At 41.5% G+C, this 16,518-nt stretch overlaps 1 protein-coding gene and 1 non-coding gene across 8 annotated transcripts in view; both read left to right on the forward strand.

Annotated features, from left to right (window-relative positions):
• The window catches only part of BICDL1 (BICD family like cargo adaptor 1), a 107,514-nt gene that overhangs the window by 47,433 nt on the left and 43,563 nt on the right, over positions 1-16,518 (forward strand). The window lies entirely within an intron of this gene.
• Positions 10,384-10,486, forward strand: LOC119468460. The gene has a single exon (XR_005197141.1). It is a non-coding gene; the product is annotated as a small nucleolar RNA U13 (small nucleolar RNA).

A 16,518-nucleotide genomic window follows, 5' to 3' on the forward strand; every position in this document is an offset into this window, starting at 1 on the left:
TCACCATGTTGACCAGGATGGTCTCGATCTCTTGACCTCGTGATCCACCCGCCTCGGCCTCCCAAAGTGCTGGGATTACAGGCTTGAGCCACCGCACCCGGCCTGATCTTTTGTATTTTTAGCAGAGATGGGGTTCCACCATATTGGCCAGGCTGGTCTTGAACTTTTGACCTTAGGCGATCTGCCCACCTTGGCCTCCCAAAGTGATGGGATTATAAGCTTGAGCCAATGAGCCCAGCCTTCTTTTTCATTTTTTTTTTTTCTTGAGTCAAAGTCTGGCTCTATCGTGCAGGCAGCAGTGTAGTGGCGCCATCTTGACTCACTGCAACCTTCACCTCCCACGTTCAAGCCGTCCTCCTACCTCAGCCTCCTGAATAGCTGAGACAAGAGGCGCACACTACCACACCCAGCTAATTTTTTTGTCTTTCTTGTAGAGATGGAGTTTCACCATATTGCCCAGGTTGGTCTCCAACGCCTGAGCTCGAGCGATCTGCCTGCCTCGACCTCCAAAAGTGCTGACATTACAGGCGTTAGCCACCACATCTGGCCCCATATTTCCATGTTGGAACGTTTATAATAGGAATTTTTTGTTTGTTTGTTTTTGTTTTTTTTTTGAGACGGAGTTTCGCTCTTGTTGCCCAGGCTGGAGTGCAATGGCGCAATCTCGGCTCACCGCAACCTCTGCCTCCTGGGTTCAGGCAATTCTCCTGCCTCAGCCTCCTGAGTAGCTGGGATTACAGGCACGCGCCACCATGCCCAGCTGAATTTTTGTATTTTTAGTAGAGACGGTGTTTCACCTTGTTGACCAGGATGGTGTCGATCTCTTGACCTCGTGATCCACCCGTCTCGGCCTCCCAAAGTGCTGGGATTACAGGCATGAGCCACCGCGCCCAGCCTTTTTTTTTTTTTTGAGACAGTCTCACTCTGTTGCTCAGGCTGGAGTACAGTGGCGTGATCCCACCTCACTGCAACCTCTGCCTCCCAGTTTCAAGCAATTCTTGTGCCTTAGCCCCACCCAAGTAGCTTGGATTACAGGCATGCGCACCGCACTTGGCTAATTTTTGTATTTTTAGAAGAGGAGGGATTTTGCCATGTTGACCAGGCTGGTCTCAAACTCATGACCTCAAGTAATACACCTGCCTTGGCCTCCCAAAGTGTTGAGATTACAGGTGTGAGCCACCACTCCCAGCCAGCAGGAAATATTTTTAAGAAAAAATCTTGCCATGAATTTTTTCTGTAAGGAGGTAGCATTATGCTTTAATTCTTGTTGAATAGTTTGTGTAAAGTGGACATACCAAATAAGGTAAACCTGAGAGGGAGGAGAAAGATTTTATATCTAATTACTTATGTAGAATTTGTGACTATTGATAATCGTTATTGGGGCAAGGGCCAAAAATCAACCGGATTCCTCTTCTATCAGTTTTATTCTAAAGGGAAGATTGAAAGATAAAATTCTTTTTCTTTTTTGAAGCGAAGTCTTGCTCTGTTGCCAGGCTGGAGTGCAGTGGCGCAGTCTCATCTTATTGCAACCTCCACCTCCAGGTTCAAGCGATTCTCCTGCCTCAGCCTCCCAGGAGGCTGGGATTACAGGCACACACCGCCACGCCCAGCTAATTTTTGTATTTTTAGTAGAGACAGGGTTTCACCATGTTGACCAGGATGGTCTCGATTTCTTGACCCTGTGATCCACCCACCTTGGCCTCCTAAAGTGCTGGGATTACAGGCGTGACTCACCACACCCGTCCTAATATTATTAGTATTTATATTTTACCGCTGAAACCTGAGCTTATTATGTAATGTGGGGATTTTACAGGCTTTGTTTTGTTCCCTGTTACAGACAATCTTAAGCCAAAAATGAGTTAATATAGACATGTTTTCCTGGTATTCAAATTTGTCTGCTATGTGCCTGGCCCACTTCCGAGTACTGGGGTTATGGCAACAAACAAAACAAAGGCCTGGAACTTTTGGAACTTACATCAAGGGCAGAGGAAGGGGCAATAACTCAATTAACGAAGAACTATCTGTCAGGTTTAATAAGTGCTACAGGGAAAAATTAAACAGAGGAAAGGAATAGAGGTCGGCACAGGTAGGGTTAGGGTGAACAAAGGAGGCCTCTCTGATAAGATGACATTTGAGAAGAGACCCGAGTAGAGTGCAGAAATAGGCCTCATGAATGTCTGAGGAAAGCACGTTCTAGGCAGAGGGGAAGCATATGCACAGATTTTGAAATAAGAGTCTCTTCAGCAGGTCTGAGGGCAGCAAGGAGGTCATTGTGAGTAGAACAGAGAGAGTGCAGCGAAGAAAAGAGGAGATCTGACATAAGATTGGGATGCAGGGAGGAATCCTATAGAATCTTAGAAGTCATGGTAAGGACTTTATCATATTTTATTCCGAGTAAGAGAGAAAGCTTCTAAAGGGTTTTGAGCAGTGACATGGTCTCACTTGGGTTTCTGAGGATTGCTCTGCTGCTGAGAATAAGCTGTAGGAGGGCAAGGGTAGGAGCAGGGAGACCAAGTAGGTGGCTCTGCAGTCAGTAGTCTTGGTGGGTGGCGATGCTGGCTGGGACTAGGATGGGAGAGTGAAGGTGGGGAGAAGTGATAGCATCTTGGATGTTAATTTTACCCAATAAATCTCATATAGCACCTATTATATGCCAGGTGCTTTTCTAATGGCTTTATAAGTATCAGCTCATTTTATACTCATAACAGTCCTCTGAGGTATATTTCAACAGTAGAGTCTACAGGATATGTAGATGGGTTGAATAAGGGGTATGAGGGGAAAGTCAAAGATGATTCCCATTTGGGGCCCAAAACTCCTAAGAATGAAGTTGCCATCTCCTGAGAAGGGAAGAGTCAAGGAGGAGCATGTTTGGGTGAGGGCCTTTGAATGAGGAGTTAAGGTTTGGACATGTTGAGTGTGATGCACATTAGTGTTCCAAGTGGATGTGGGATATAGGCAGTTGGATATAAGAACCTAAGGCTGGGCGCAGTGACTCACATCTGTAATCACAGCAGTTTGGGAGGCTGAGGCGGGCGGATCATGGGGTCAAGAGATCGAGAACATCCTGACCAACATGGTGAAACCCCATCTCTACTAAAAATACAAAAATTAGCTGGGCATAGTGGCACACGCCTGTAGTCCCAGCTACTGAGGCAGGAGAATTGCTTGAACCCAGGAGGCAGAGGTTGCAGTGAGCTGAGATCACGCCACTGCACTCTAGCCTAGTGACAGAGCAAGACTCCGTCTCAAACAAAACAAAACAAAACAAAATAAAATTAGCCGCATGTGGTGGCGGGTGCCTGTAATCTCCAGCTAGTCAGGAGGCTGAGGCAGGAGGATTGCTTTAACCCAGGAGACGGAGGTTATAGTGAGCCGAGATCATGCCACTGCAGTCCAGCCTGAGCAACAGAGTGAGACTCCATCTCAAAAAGTAAATAAATAAATAAATAAATACAATAAAATAAGTCAGAGGAGAGGTCAGGGCTGAGGGCTAGAGATAAGTACAAACGAGATCTCAAAGCATTCAGGAAGAGGTGCCAACCTGGTGTCTATTTTTCTGCCAACCCTAACCAGAAGTGGACACAAGGGCTGTCTTTTCCCTTGGGTGTGGTGGTGTGGTAGCACTCTCATTGGCTTTGGGATCAGACTGATGTTTCAATCCTAGCTCCATCATTTACTAGCTAAGTGACCTCAATTATGTGACCTAATCTCTGCTAGCTTCAGTGTCTTTATCAATAAAATGGAGCTAACAATACTCATCCTGTGGCATTGTTAAGATAAAATGAAGTAACCTATGTGTGTTACCTAGAGCAGTCCTTGGACATAGAAAATGCTAAACAGGCTGGGCACAGTGGCTCACACCTGTAATCCCAGCACTTTGGAAGGCCAAGGCAGGCAGATCATAAGGTTAGCAGTTCAAGACCAGCCTGGCCAACATGGTGAAACCTCATCTCTACTAAAAATACAAAAAAATTAGCTGGGCGTGATGGTGCACATCTGTAATCCCAGTTAATCAGGAGGCTAAGGCAGGAGAATTGCTTGAACCTGGGAGGCGGAGGTTGCAGTGAGCTGATACCATGCCACAGTATGATATCAAGTTCAAGACCAGCCTGGGCAACATAGTGAGACTCCATCTCAAAAAAAATAAACAAATAAAAGCTAAATGATACTCATCTTCCTTTTCCTGGGGTTTTGTTTATTGCATTCAACCCAAACTAACAGAAGAAGAGCTTCTCTTCCAGGATGAAAGAAGCCTGAATTTATAGCCTACTCCCATGTATACACTTTTTGGGGTGTGCCTATTTAATGACAAGCTCCAAAAAAAGATTTCAAATCCATCTCTTACCAAATGAGAATGACTTTATAAAAGAAAAGACTTTAGTGAGGTTTATAAAGGGAACAGGGAAAATAGTCATGGGTTCTGAGTATTAAAAGAGTCCACATGCAAAAGCAGGGTGACGGTATAGGTAGAAACACTGAACAGCAAATCCATGGATCAGTCATGCGTAATTTACATCAAAGCCAAAGTAATCTACTTGAGCCATGGTGATGACCTATAGGAGGAAACAGTGCCCTTTCCTGGGGATGGGCTATTTAAATCAAAGGGAATTATCTCATTAATTTTCTGGTGATCCTGGTGGAACCTTGCTAAAGGGGCACTTCTGGGCTTAAACTTAATCCCACTTCTATTTTCTACAGCCATAGCTTGAGTTTTGCAAGAATCCCTCACTTAAAGTGTTTAGATTTTATCTAATACAGTACGCATTTGAATACCTGCCATGTGCCATGTACTTTATTATGGAAACAAAGATAAATAGGCGATATAATTCCCACCCTTAAGTCCTTTCCAGCCTAAGAGAAAGCAGACATGTAAACGAACAGAGCATGTGATAAGTGCTCTAATAACATATTGCAGCACTGCAAATAATGTAGTCATTTTGTCCTGGGATCTTATAAAGGCAATATAGAAGTCATGTCTGAACTGGGCTGTTAAGGTTAAGAATTTATCACATGAAAGTTTAGGGAAAGACATTCCATCATGAGCAGAGTCAAAGAGGCATGTTAAGGGAAGGAAAAGCCATACTTTGGTTAATATTCTTGTTTTGCTGGGCACAGTGGCTCACAGCTGTAATCCCAGCACTTTGGGAGGCCAAGGTGGGCGGATAACCTGAGGTCGAGAGTTCAAGACCAGCCTGACCAACATGGAGAAACCCCATCTCTACTAAAAATACAAAATTAGTGGGGAGTGGTGGTACATGCTTGTAATCCCAGCTACTCGGGAGGCTGAGGCAGGAGAACCGCTTGAACCTGGGAGGTGGAGGTTGCGGTGAGTTGAGATCGTGCCATTGCATTCCAGCCTGGGTAACAAGAGCAAAACTCCATCTCAGAAAAAAAGCAAAAACAAAAACCTTGTTTTTATGGTGGTGGGAAGAAGAAAGTGACCATCAGTTTGGAAAGGAATTTTTCCCTAACCCTTCTCCAGTTCCAAATAAGAACACTTTAACCTTTTAAGCTTCTCTTTAGGTCTAAGTAAGTCTCTTGGTGAGCCATATGACCAAAATGGGTGTGGGTGGGGGAGTATTAAAAACACTAGAGTTTCCTTTCTTTATTGGGATTAGACATGACTGCCATTTCCTGAGAGAATCCTGAATGTGTCCCTGTGTCGTCACTTGTCTCCAGTGAAGGGCTCCTCAGTGTATACTGTAGCCCATTCCCATCCCTATCCTAAGTTAAAGTTTGCTGAGTAGAATGTCATACCAACTGTCAATCTTCCCTTAGCCTTCCTGTTTATTACGAAAAGGTTCTCAATTTATTTTCCAAGCATTTTCATGAAATCTCCTTTTGACAGTATAAAGATTTCACATTGCAGGAAGCTCAAGGTAGTCATAGTATTTTCACCCTTGAAGAAATAGAGAAGCCTGTTCCAAGGTGGACATGTTATTGGGAACTGTGCAGTGCCTCAGTTTAGCAGAGTAGTAATTATTTTAGCTTGGTTACATTTTTTTTTTTTTTTTTTTTTTGGGGACGGAGTTTCGCTCTTGTTACCCAGGCTGGAGTGCAATGGCGTGATCTCGGCTCACCGCAACCTCTGCCTCCTGGGTTCAGGCAATTCTCCTGCNATTCTCCTGCCTCAGCCTCCTGAGTAGCTGGGATTACAGGCACGCGCCACCACGCCCAGCTAATTTTTTGTATTTTTATTAGAGACGGGGTTTCACCGTGTTGACCAGGATGGTCTCAATCTCTTGACGTCGTGATCCACCCGCCTTGGCCTCCCAAAGTGCTGGGATTACAGGCTTGAGCCACCGCGCCCGGCCTTGGTTGCATTTTTATATCCACTCTCCCCCTTTAGCTGCAAGCCTTTTTAAGTTCTCTCTGTTATTACTAACTACCACTCATAGATGAAAGCAAGTGTCTAAATTTTCTACAACTCTGCCTCTGTTATGGGTATCTTTCTCTCTGTCTTTCATCTGTCCCTGTGCCAGATTTTAAGCTCTTTCTTGGGCTCTTTAAGGTCTGCTCTTATTTACATTTAATCTGTTAAACTCTTCTGTGCTAGTGACTTAAACATCCGCTCTAAAGTCAGGGTTGATCTTTCAGGTTATTAGAGCTGGCTTATAATAATGATGGAGGTGAATACAGTAACGGCAACAGCTAGTACATGTACTGCCTACTGTGTACCAGACACTGTTCCAAGCACTTTACATGTGTTTATTTCAGTCATTCAACCTTATGAGGTAGGTACTACTTTCTCCTAAACTTAAGGGAAGAACCTAAGACACAGACTGTGGTCACACAATACAGTAACTGATAGAGAAGAGCCTATGTTCTTTTTAGACCTTGAGTTTTCCACAGGAACTATGTCTTATTTATCTCTCTATCCCCAGTTCAAAGCATAGTAGTGTTGCATCCATGTTGGAGTTGGAACCAAGTGTCAGGCCATCAAGTTAACACAGAGGATTGTGTCATTTTGGTTAAGAAAAAAAAAAAAGCTCCAATTGTGAGTACAATGTAGTGTATTGGTAATATCTGGGGCCTGTTTTATTATGAGTTCTCATATAATATTTAAAAATTAAAAGATATATTCTGACTTCTGAAATGTTTTTAATAACCAGCAGTAAGGATCTGACAGTGAATAATAGTCCTTTTCCAGAAACAAAGGCAGTATTAACATTTGTCCTTTTTTCATTTTCAATTAAAGCTTGTACTGCTGTGCTGGTCTTTGATGCTGAGGGATTACGTTTCTGATAGTGACTGAAAGGATAATAACAAAACTTTTATTGTGCTCTAATTTAGATATTAGTTCAAATAAAATAAAATTAAACATGCCCCTATATAGTGGGTATATACCTTCTTAATGTCACGTAGTGGCTTTTATACATGCCTCCTATAAACAGTATGACCAGTAAACCACTGACTTTATTAGGCATTCCCTCACATGATTAATAACATTGTTAGGGGCATCAGACCTTCCTCATTCCAGGGGATGAGTTTTTGTCATCCCTGGAAATCATCCAATATGTGACTATTTGTTTTGACTTAAAAAGGGGTAATGAACTGGAAGAAACTGAAATGGGAGTCAGGAGCTAACAAGTTCTGTGATCTTGGGCAGGAACCTTCACTCAAATTATATCTTCATGGGTCTAACTTTGTTGACCCATGCCTCAGTTTCATCACCTGCAAAATTAGGGCTTTGAAAAAGATTACCTCTGAAGCTTCAACTCTCAAATTGCATGTTTTCCTTTGAGCTAAAGCCAATATTCTATTTGGAATTTTCAGTTTATCATAAATAATTATAGCTATAGTGTATTACATATTTGATCTGTGCTAAACATTTCTTATACATTATTTCATTTTAATGCTAGCATAACTTGAAAGGTATTTTTTTGCATCACCTGATCTTTCAGATGAGGAAACTGAGGTATAGAGTGGTTAGATAATTTTCTCAAGGTCATACAGCTATGTACTTTGTCTGTTCTTAAGATAATTCCTGTATTCTGCCTTGAGTTATTTGTGTACTTCTCAAATCACCTGCCAGTTTATACAAATATTTTGTGCTTTTATTGGCTGCTTCATAAGGCTTCATCTCATTTTCAGCTACTTAAGAATGAAGATTGTGTCTCATACTTTATATCTCTCACAGGAACATGAAACTTTGTGCATTTTCAAAATTGAAGGTCTTAAAAAAAAAAAAGAAAAAGAAAGCAAATGACACCTTTCCTCCCTCAATCTTTCTAAGCTTACACTTTCTTAATTTGTTATGATTATTGTATCACTCGCCCCAGCCTCATTATTATTAAAATTCCTGATCTTTGTTTGATGTTACCAACACAATTTTTTTCTTTCACCTTTTTCCTTAGGTTGATGTCTTATGAATTTACCTTTTTTTTTTTTTTCAAGAGACAGAGGTCTTGCTGTGTTACCGAGGCTGCAGTATAGTAGCTATTTGCAGGCATGATCATAGCGTGCGGTAGCCTTGAACTCTTAGGCTTTATTTCTCCTGATTATTAAGATAATACAACCTCCAGCCAAAAGCATGCCAAATGAATCAATAGTTTGATGGAAAAATAAATATTTTGCATCAACAAATGAGATAGACCAGGCACGGTGGCTCATGCCTACAATGCCAACACTTTGAGAGGCTGAGGCACACAGATCGCTTGAGCCCAGGAGTTTGAGACCAGCCTGGCCAGCATGATGAAACCCTGTCTCTACGAAAAACAAACAAACAAACAAAGATTAGCCTAGTGTGGTTGCGTGTTCCTGTAGTCCCAGCTACTTGTGGGCCTGAGGTGGGAGGACCACCTGAGACTGGGGAGGTCAAGGCTGCAGTGAGCCATGATCACGACACTGCACTCCAGTCTGGCAACAGGGTGGAACCCTGTCTCAGGGAAAAAAAAAAAAGGTAATATATATTTCAGTAGAATATTCAAACATTATTTTTGTTTGCTTGTTTTTGGGTTTTTTGGGGGGCGTTTTTGATTTTTTATTTATTTATTTTTATTTTTGGAGACAGAGTCTTATGCTGTCGCCCAGGTTGGAGTGCAATGGTGTGATCTCCGCTCACTGCAGCCTCCACTGCGTGGTTCAAGTGATTGTCCTGCTGCAGCCTCTTGAGTAGCTTGGATTACAGGCATGCGCCACTATGCCTGGCTAATTTTTGTATTTTTGGTAGAGACAGGATTTCACTATGTTGGCCAGGATTATCTTGAACTCCTGACCCCAGGTGATCCTCCCACCTTAGCCTCCCAGAGTGCTGGGATTATAGGTGTGATTGCCTGGCCTCTAACGTTATTTAAAAAGTAATTTTTAAATATTATTTATAATAATAGATATTGATTAAAAAGTAATTTATCCAAAGTAAAAATTTGCCAGGAATCTCACCCCCCAGAGGTGATATTACTAATGACATTTTGAAGAATAGCCATACAAGCTTTCTTCTATGCATGTATACATGTAAATAAATATATGCACATAATTGCATAAAAGTGGGATCAAACGTGCTTTTTTTTTTTTTTTTAAACTTAGCATTACATTGTTGAAGCCTTTCCATGTTGGGGTAGATGTGTATAGCATTTTCATTGCACTGTTACACCATAATGTTTTTAATCCAGTCTGCTAACAGTGAACATTTAGGTTGCCTCCAGTTTTTCACCATCAGAAACATTGAACATCCCTGTACACACATCTTGGCCACAGGGTGGGTTTCATATGCTGCATCTCATGTCTGGACTAAGGTAGCATTAGTAAGGTAGCACAGCAGATGCCCAAAGCCACAGCCATTCTCACATAGCCACATAAAGGTACAGGAACCCAGAAACTCAGTGTGGGCTATGTGGGTAAACATCTGCCTTCTCAGGCTTCAAACTTTGGGTTGTTCAGAGAACAGATAATTGTTAAACAGAATAACAAGCTTGAACAATATGAAGCTTCAGTTTGTTAAAATCTCATATTTTTCACCTGAACAAATTGTTAAGTATTCGTTTCTGTGTTTGCTTTCGTTTGGTAGCAAAGTAATGCTATGCAAGCTCTAAAGAAGATGCCCTATTTTAAAAAATGAAAGTAGAAGTTGAAAGGAAAATGGACTTATTCTAATAAGAAAACGTAAATCATTAATTATCCAAATATGCATTGAATACTAATGATGTGCTAAATAAATATCCTGAATGCTTGAGCTCAAAGTGTAGCAGGGAAGAAATTAAGGTAATAAAATAAGTTTCAAACTAATTGAAGCCTAGGATGAGAGACCAGGAAAAGAAAATGTTTTCCTATTAATATATGTTTGCAAGCATGGGGATTCTGCTAAGTCTAAGTTTTGTTTTAGTTTCTTCTCCTTCTTTAGCCTTTCACTGTCAAGTGCATTGCTGTTAAAATTATAGATCCTTGATTTTTTTGTAGTTCATAAACATGATGATTGGGCTTTCACATTTGTTTTAAGATGTGCCTTCCTCAAACCTTATTATGTTGTCAGCACATTACCTGTCTGATGTGGGGGGAAAAATTATAGTTCTTTGTTTCTTGTGGTTTGCTTTTTCATTTTTTCCCTTTCTCCCTAAATTGGTATCTTATTTGGTTACCTATCCCTTACTCTGTAACCAAGGCATCTCTTCTGGGCCTCAGTTTCCTCATCTGTGTAATGAAGGAGTTCAAATAACTGATTCTCTTTTATTTTGGGAAGGTCCATCTCTGACATTGTTGAAATCTAAGATGGTGCCAGATCTGTCTTCTCTGTTTTATCCCCAGCACCTAGGATAAATCTAGTCATACAGAAAGGCTTATTAAACTTTTGTTGACGTTTATTTTAAATTTGTGGTCTGTGTGTCTGCTCTAGTTTCTTGGAGATTTTTTTCTTGTTTTCATTTCATTCTGTAGTTACCTACTGTACATTTAAACTTTTATTTCTCAAGGACAGTTTGTTTCGGTCTTGACAGATCCTTCATTCAGTTCAGGCATTTCTTAGCCAGGCACTGGACTAGCTACTGGGAATATAAAAATGAATTAGACATAGTCACTGTCCTTAAAAAGCTTAAAATGAGGTGAAGGACTCAAGATAACTGGCATAAAATGTAATATATCCTCTGCTGGAGTTTGTGCCTGGGGTGCTGAGAACACAAAGGAGGGTTACTCTGGAATGCCTGGGAGCACAGAAAGCTTCTGGGAAGAGGTGATGCTATAGCTAAGTCTAGAAAGACAGAGTTCGTCCTGTGAAAAGTAGGGAAGAAGCGTGTCTATGGAAAGAAGAAAGATAAAGGGGAAAGAATTATTGGAGTTAGAGGATGGCAGGGGACTGGCCTTAGAAGGCTTTTTGTGCCTGTTGGTACCAGGGAACCACTAAAAGATTTCAGCAAGAAAATGTCTTTTCATATTACATTTTTATATGTGTCTTTTTATTTTAAAGAGATCTGCTAATAAGGGCCCTGTTAGTGGTCATTAGGGGAACCAAGTGTTTTCTCTGGAAAAGTCATCTTTTATCTTCTTTTTAAGACCACCTTTCTTAGTCTTTGGTGTTCCACAGTTTCTTTATATCTAGGTATGGATTTCTTTTTATTTATTCTGCTTTGGGTTCTTTTGGGCATCTTGAGTTTGTGAATTGGTGTTTTTCATTGTTAGGAAATTATCAGTCATTATTTCCTCAAGTATTGCCTCTCTCGCATTCACTCTATCCTTTCTGGAACTGCAGTTTAAACTTACGGGGAATATACTAACATAGCTCTTCTATTTTCCATCTTTGTCTCTGTATTGTAGTGTAGATAATTCCTTCTGACTAGTGTTCTAATTTGGTAATTTTCCCTTCAGTTATCACATGTGTTCTTAAACTCTGTCCATTAGGTTAATAAGAAACTGCAAAGCTTTTTTCCCCCAAAGTAGGTTATGCCATTTTACACTCCCACCAACAATGTTTGGGAATTCCAGTTGTTGGCATTCCCAGCATTTTGTGGTGGTGGTCTTTATAATTGTAGCCTTCCTATGAGTATGTAGTAGTATCTCATTGTGGTTTTAATTTACATTTCCGTGGTCACTAATGATGTGGAGCACTTTTTCATGTGCCTATTGGCCATTCATTTATCTTTGTCTGTGAAGTACGTTCAAATGTTTTACTCATTTAAAAAATTAGGTGTCTTTTTTTTGAGTTGGAGGTTTTCATATATTCTGAATTCATATATTCTGAAAGTACAAAGTCATTCATTTGGGTTTGTCTAATGTTTTGTCAGTTAGATTGAGGCTATGCAGTCTTCCCAAAAAATAGCACAAAAGAACAGTTTGGCCCTTCTCAGTACATGAATATAAGTTAGATATATGTGTTGTAAACATTATTCCAATCTGAGCTTTATAGATTTATCTTCTTAATGATGTCTTCTAATGCTTAGAAGTCTTTAATTTTGATACTACCCATTGAGTTTTGTGGGGAGGGGGTTTGTTTTTGTTTGAGACAGAATCTGACTGTTGCCCAGGCTAGAGTGCAATGGTATGATCTTGGCTTATTGCAACCTCTGCCTCCTAGGTTCAGGTGATTCTCATACCTCAGCCTCCCAAGTAGCTGGGATTAACAGACATGTGCCACCATGCACAGCTAATTTTTGTATTTTTAGTAGAGTCAGGGTTTTTCTATGTTGCCCAGGCTGGTCTTGAACTCCAGGCCTCAAGTGATCTTCCCACCTTGGCCTCCCAAAGTGCTGGGATTATAAGCGTGAGCCACTGCACCTGGTCTGGGTTTTTAATTTTAAGTTATTATTTTTTATTTCTAGATATCTTGGATCTTTTCCCAACCTGAGAACGTTATATTTTACATTTTCCTCTTTCCTGGAGATTTTTTTTTTTTTTTTGAGACAGTTTCACTCTTGTTGCCCAGCTGCCCGGGCTGGGGTGCAGTGGTGCTATTTCAGTTCACCGCAACCTCCACCTCTTGGGTTCAAGTGATTCTCTTGCTGCAGCCTCCTGAGTAGCTGGGATTACAGACATGTGTCACCACGCCCAGCTAATTTTGTATTTTTAGTAGAGATGGGATTTCTCCATGTTCATCAGGCTGTTCTTGAACTCCCAACCTCTGGTGATCCTCCTGCCTCAGCCTCCCAAATTGCTGGGATTACAGGCATGAGCCACCACACCTGACCAAGATTCCCTCCGCCCCACCACAAGACAGAGTCTTGCTCTGTCACCCAGAGCTGGAGTGCAATGGCCTGATCTAGGCTCACTGCAATCTCTACCTCCTGGGTTCAAGCAATTCTCCTGCCTCAGCCTCTTGAGTACCTGGGATTACAGGCATGCACCACCATGCCTGGCTAATTTTTGTATTTTAGTAGAGGTGTGGTTTCACCATATTGACCAGGCTGATCTTGAACTCTTGACCTCTTGATCCTCCTGCCTTGGCTTCCCAAAGTGCTGGGATTGTAGGCATGAGCCACTGCGCCCAGTGCCCTGGAGATGTTTTTAATATTTTTATTTCTCTAAACATAGCACAGTTATATAATCTACATCTGATAATATTAGGATCTGAAGTGTTTATGAATCTGTTTCTACCACTTCTTCCTAATGAGTCCTTGTTTCCATGGTGTATGTTTGTTTTTAATTTTTTTCCTATACTCTGCTTGTTTTTATTCGAAAACTATTTATGGAGATTATTTGATCTTTGGATTGAAGTTACTGTCCTCCAGAGAGGATTTGCGTCGTCTTCCATTAAGTGTCTTGGGGGCAAAACTAGTTTGGGATTTTTAAAAGTTAGACTTAAAAAGAAGCTTCAAAAGCAATATGGATTCTCAGATACTCTTCATCCAGCTCCCCCTAATGTTAACATCTTTTGTAATCATAGTGCAGTTATCAAAACCAGGGAATTAATATTGAGACACTAGTATTAATTAATCTACATACCAGAATTTTGACAATTTCTCCACAAATCTACTTCTTCTGCTCCAGGATCTAGTTCAGGCTCCTATGTTGTCCTTAATTGTCATGTTTCTTTTCTCTCCTCCAATCTCTGCCAGTTTGTCAGTCTTTTTTTTTGAGACAGAGTCTTACTGTGTCGCCCAGGCTGGAGCGCAGTGGCACAATCTTGGCTCACTGCAACGTCTGCCTCCCAGATTCAAGCGATTACCTGCCTCAGCCTCCCAAGTAGCTGGGACTACAGGCACTCGCCACCATGCCTGGCTAATTTTTTTCTACTTTTAGTAGAGATGGGGTTTCACTATGTTGGCCAGGCTGATCTTGAACTCCTGACCTTGTGATCTGCCTGTGTTGGCCTCCCAAAGTGCTGGGATTACAAACATGAGCCACCATGCCTGGCCTTGATTTTCTCCCCTCTCCCCCCTCCACCCTCTCTCCCCTCTCCCCTTCCCTCCTTCCTTCCCTCTTTCATTCATTTCTGTTTTAATTGATGATGGTTCATTCTGAATGGTCTGTTTCTCTTGAACTTGATACTTTTGAAGACTGTTGATCAATTATCGGGTACAAAGTCATTCATTTGAGTTTGTCTAATGTTTTGTCAGTTAGATTGAGGCTATACAGTCTTCCCAAAAATGGCAGAAAAGTACAGTTGGGCCCTCCTCAGTACATCATATGGAGGACATGTGATATTGTCGTGTCTTTTTACTGGTGATGTTAACTTTGACTGCTTGGTTAAGGTAGCATTTGCCAGGCTCCCCACTATAAGTGATTTTTTCCTTTGCAATTAATAAATCAATAAATTTATTTTCGAAATGGAGTCTTGCTCTGTTGCCCAGGCTGGAGTCCAGTGGCACAATCTCAGCTCACTGCAACCTTTGTGTCCCAGGTTCAAGTGATTCTCCTGCCTCAGCCTCTCGAGTAGCTGGGACTACAGGCGCCCACCACCACGGCTAGCTAATTTTTATATTTTTAGTAGAGATGGGGTTTCACCATGTTGGCCAGGCTGGTCTCAAACTCCTGACCTTGTGATCCACCCACCTCATCCTCCCTAAATCAGTAAATCTTATGAAGAGGTACTTTAAGGATATGAAGATATCCTGTTTCTCATGAAACTTTTGCCCACAAATTTTAACATTCATTCTGTATTCTGTAATCTTGCCTGCAGCAGTTACTGTGATGCTTGCCTAATGATCATTTTCTTTTCTTTTTTGAGGCAGAGTCTTGCTCTGTCACCCAGGCTGGAGTACAGGGCACAGTCTTGTCTCATTGCTACCTCCACCCCCCAGGTTCAAGCAATTTTCCTGCCTCAGCCTCCTCAGTAGCTGGGACTACAGGTGCCAGCTACCACAGTCGGCTAAATTTTGTATTTTTAGTAGAGGTGGGGTTTCACCATGTTGGCCAGCTTGGTCTTGAACTCCTGACCTCACATGTTCCACCCACCTCAGCTTCCCAAAGTGCTGGGATTATAGGTATGAGCCACCGTAGCCAGCCTGATTATCTATTTTCATCATTTCTTCTACATTTATTCTGTAAAGGAGAACAGCCCTTTCCTGCCCCCTCCCATGTCTTTTTTTTTAATTGCATTTTAGGTTTTGGGGTACATGTGAAGAACATGCAAGATTATTGCATAGGTACACACATGGCAGTATGATTTGCTGCCTTCCTCCCCATCACCTATATCTGGCATTTCTCCCCATGCTATCTCTCCCCAACTCCCCACCCCCCGCTGTCCCTCCCCTATTTCCCTCCAACAGACCGCAGTGTGTGATGCTCCCCTCCCTGTGTCCATGTGTTCTCATTGTTCAACACCCACCTACAAGTGTGAACATGCGGTGTTGGATTTTCTGTTCTTGTGTCAGTTTGCTGAGAATGATGGTTTCCAGTTTCGTCCATGTCCCTACAAAGGACATGAACTCATCGTTTTTGATGGCTCCATAATATTCCATGGTGTATATGTGCCACATTTTCCCTGTCCAGTCTATCATCGACGGACATTTGGGTTGGTTCCAGGGCTTTGCTATTGTAAACTGTGCTGCAGTGAACATTTGTATGCATGTGTCCTGATAGTAGAACGATTTATAATCCTTTGGGTATATACCCAGTAATGGGATTGCTGGGTCAAATGGATTTCTATTTCTAGGTCCTTGAGGAATCGCCGCACTGTCTTCCACAATGGTTGAACTAATTTACACTCCCACCAACAGTGTAAATGTGTTCCTATTTCTCCACATCCTCTCCAGCACCCGTTGTCTCCAGATTTTTTAATGATCACCATTCTTGCATGAGATTCTATCTCAATGTAGTTTTGATTTGCATTTCTCTAATGACCAGTGATGATGAGCATTTTTTCACATGTTTGTTGGCCTCGTGTATATCTTCTTTTGTAAAGTGTCTGTTCATATCCTTCGCCCACTTTTGAATGGGCTTGTTTGTTTTTTTCTTGTAAATTTGTTTTAGTTCTTTGTAGATTCTGGATATCAGCCTTTTGTCAGATGGGTAGACTGCAAAAATTTTTTCTCATTCTGTTGGTTGCTGATTCATTCTAATGACTGTTTCTTTTGCTGTGCAGAAGCTGTGGAGTTTGATTAGGTCCCATTTGTCTATTTTGGCTTTTATTGCCAATGCTTTTGGTGTTTTGGTCAT

This window comes from Cebus imitator, unplaced genomic scaffold (assembly GCF_001604975.1).
Source record: "Cebus imitator isolate Cc_AM_T3 unplaced genomic scaffold, Cebus_imitator-1.0 Scaffold434, whole genome shotgun sequence".
Taxonomy (NCBI): Eukaryota; Metazoa; Chordata; class Mammalia; order Primates; family Cebidae; genus Cebus; species Cebus imitator.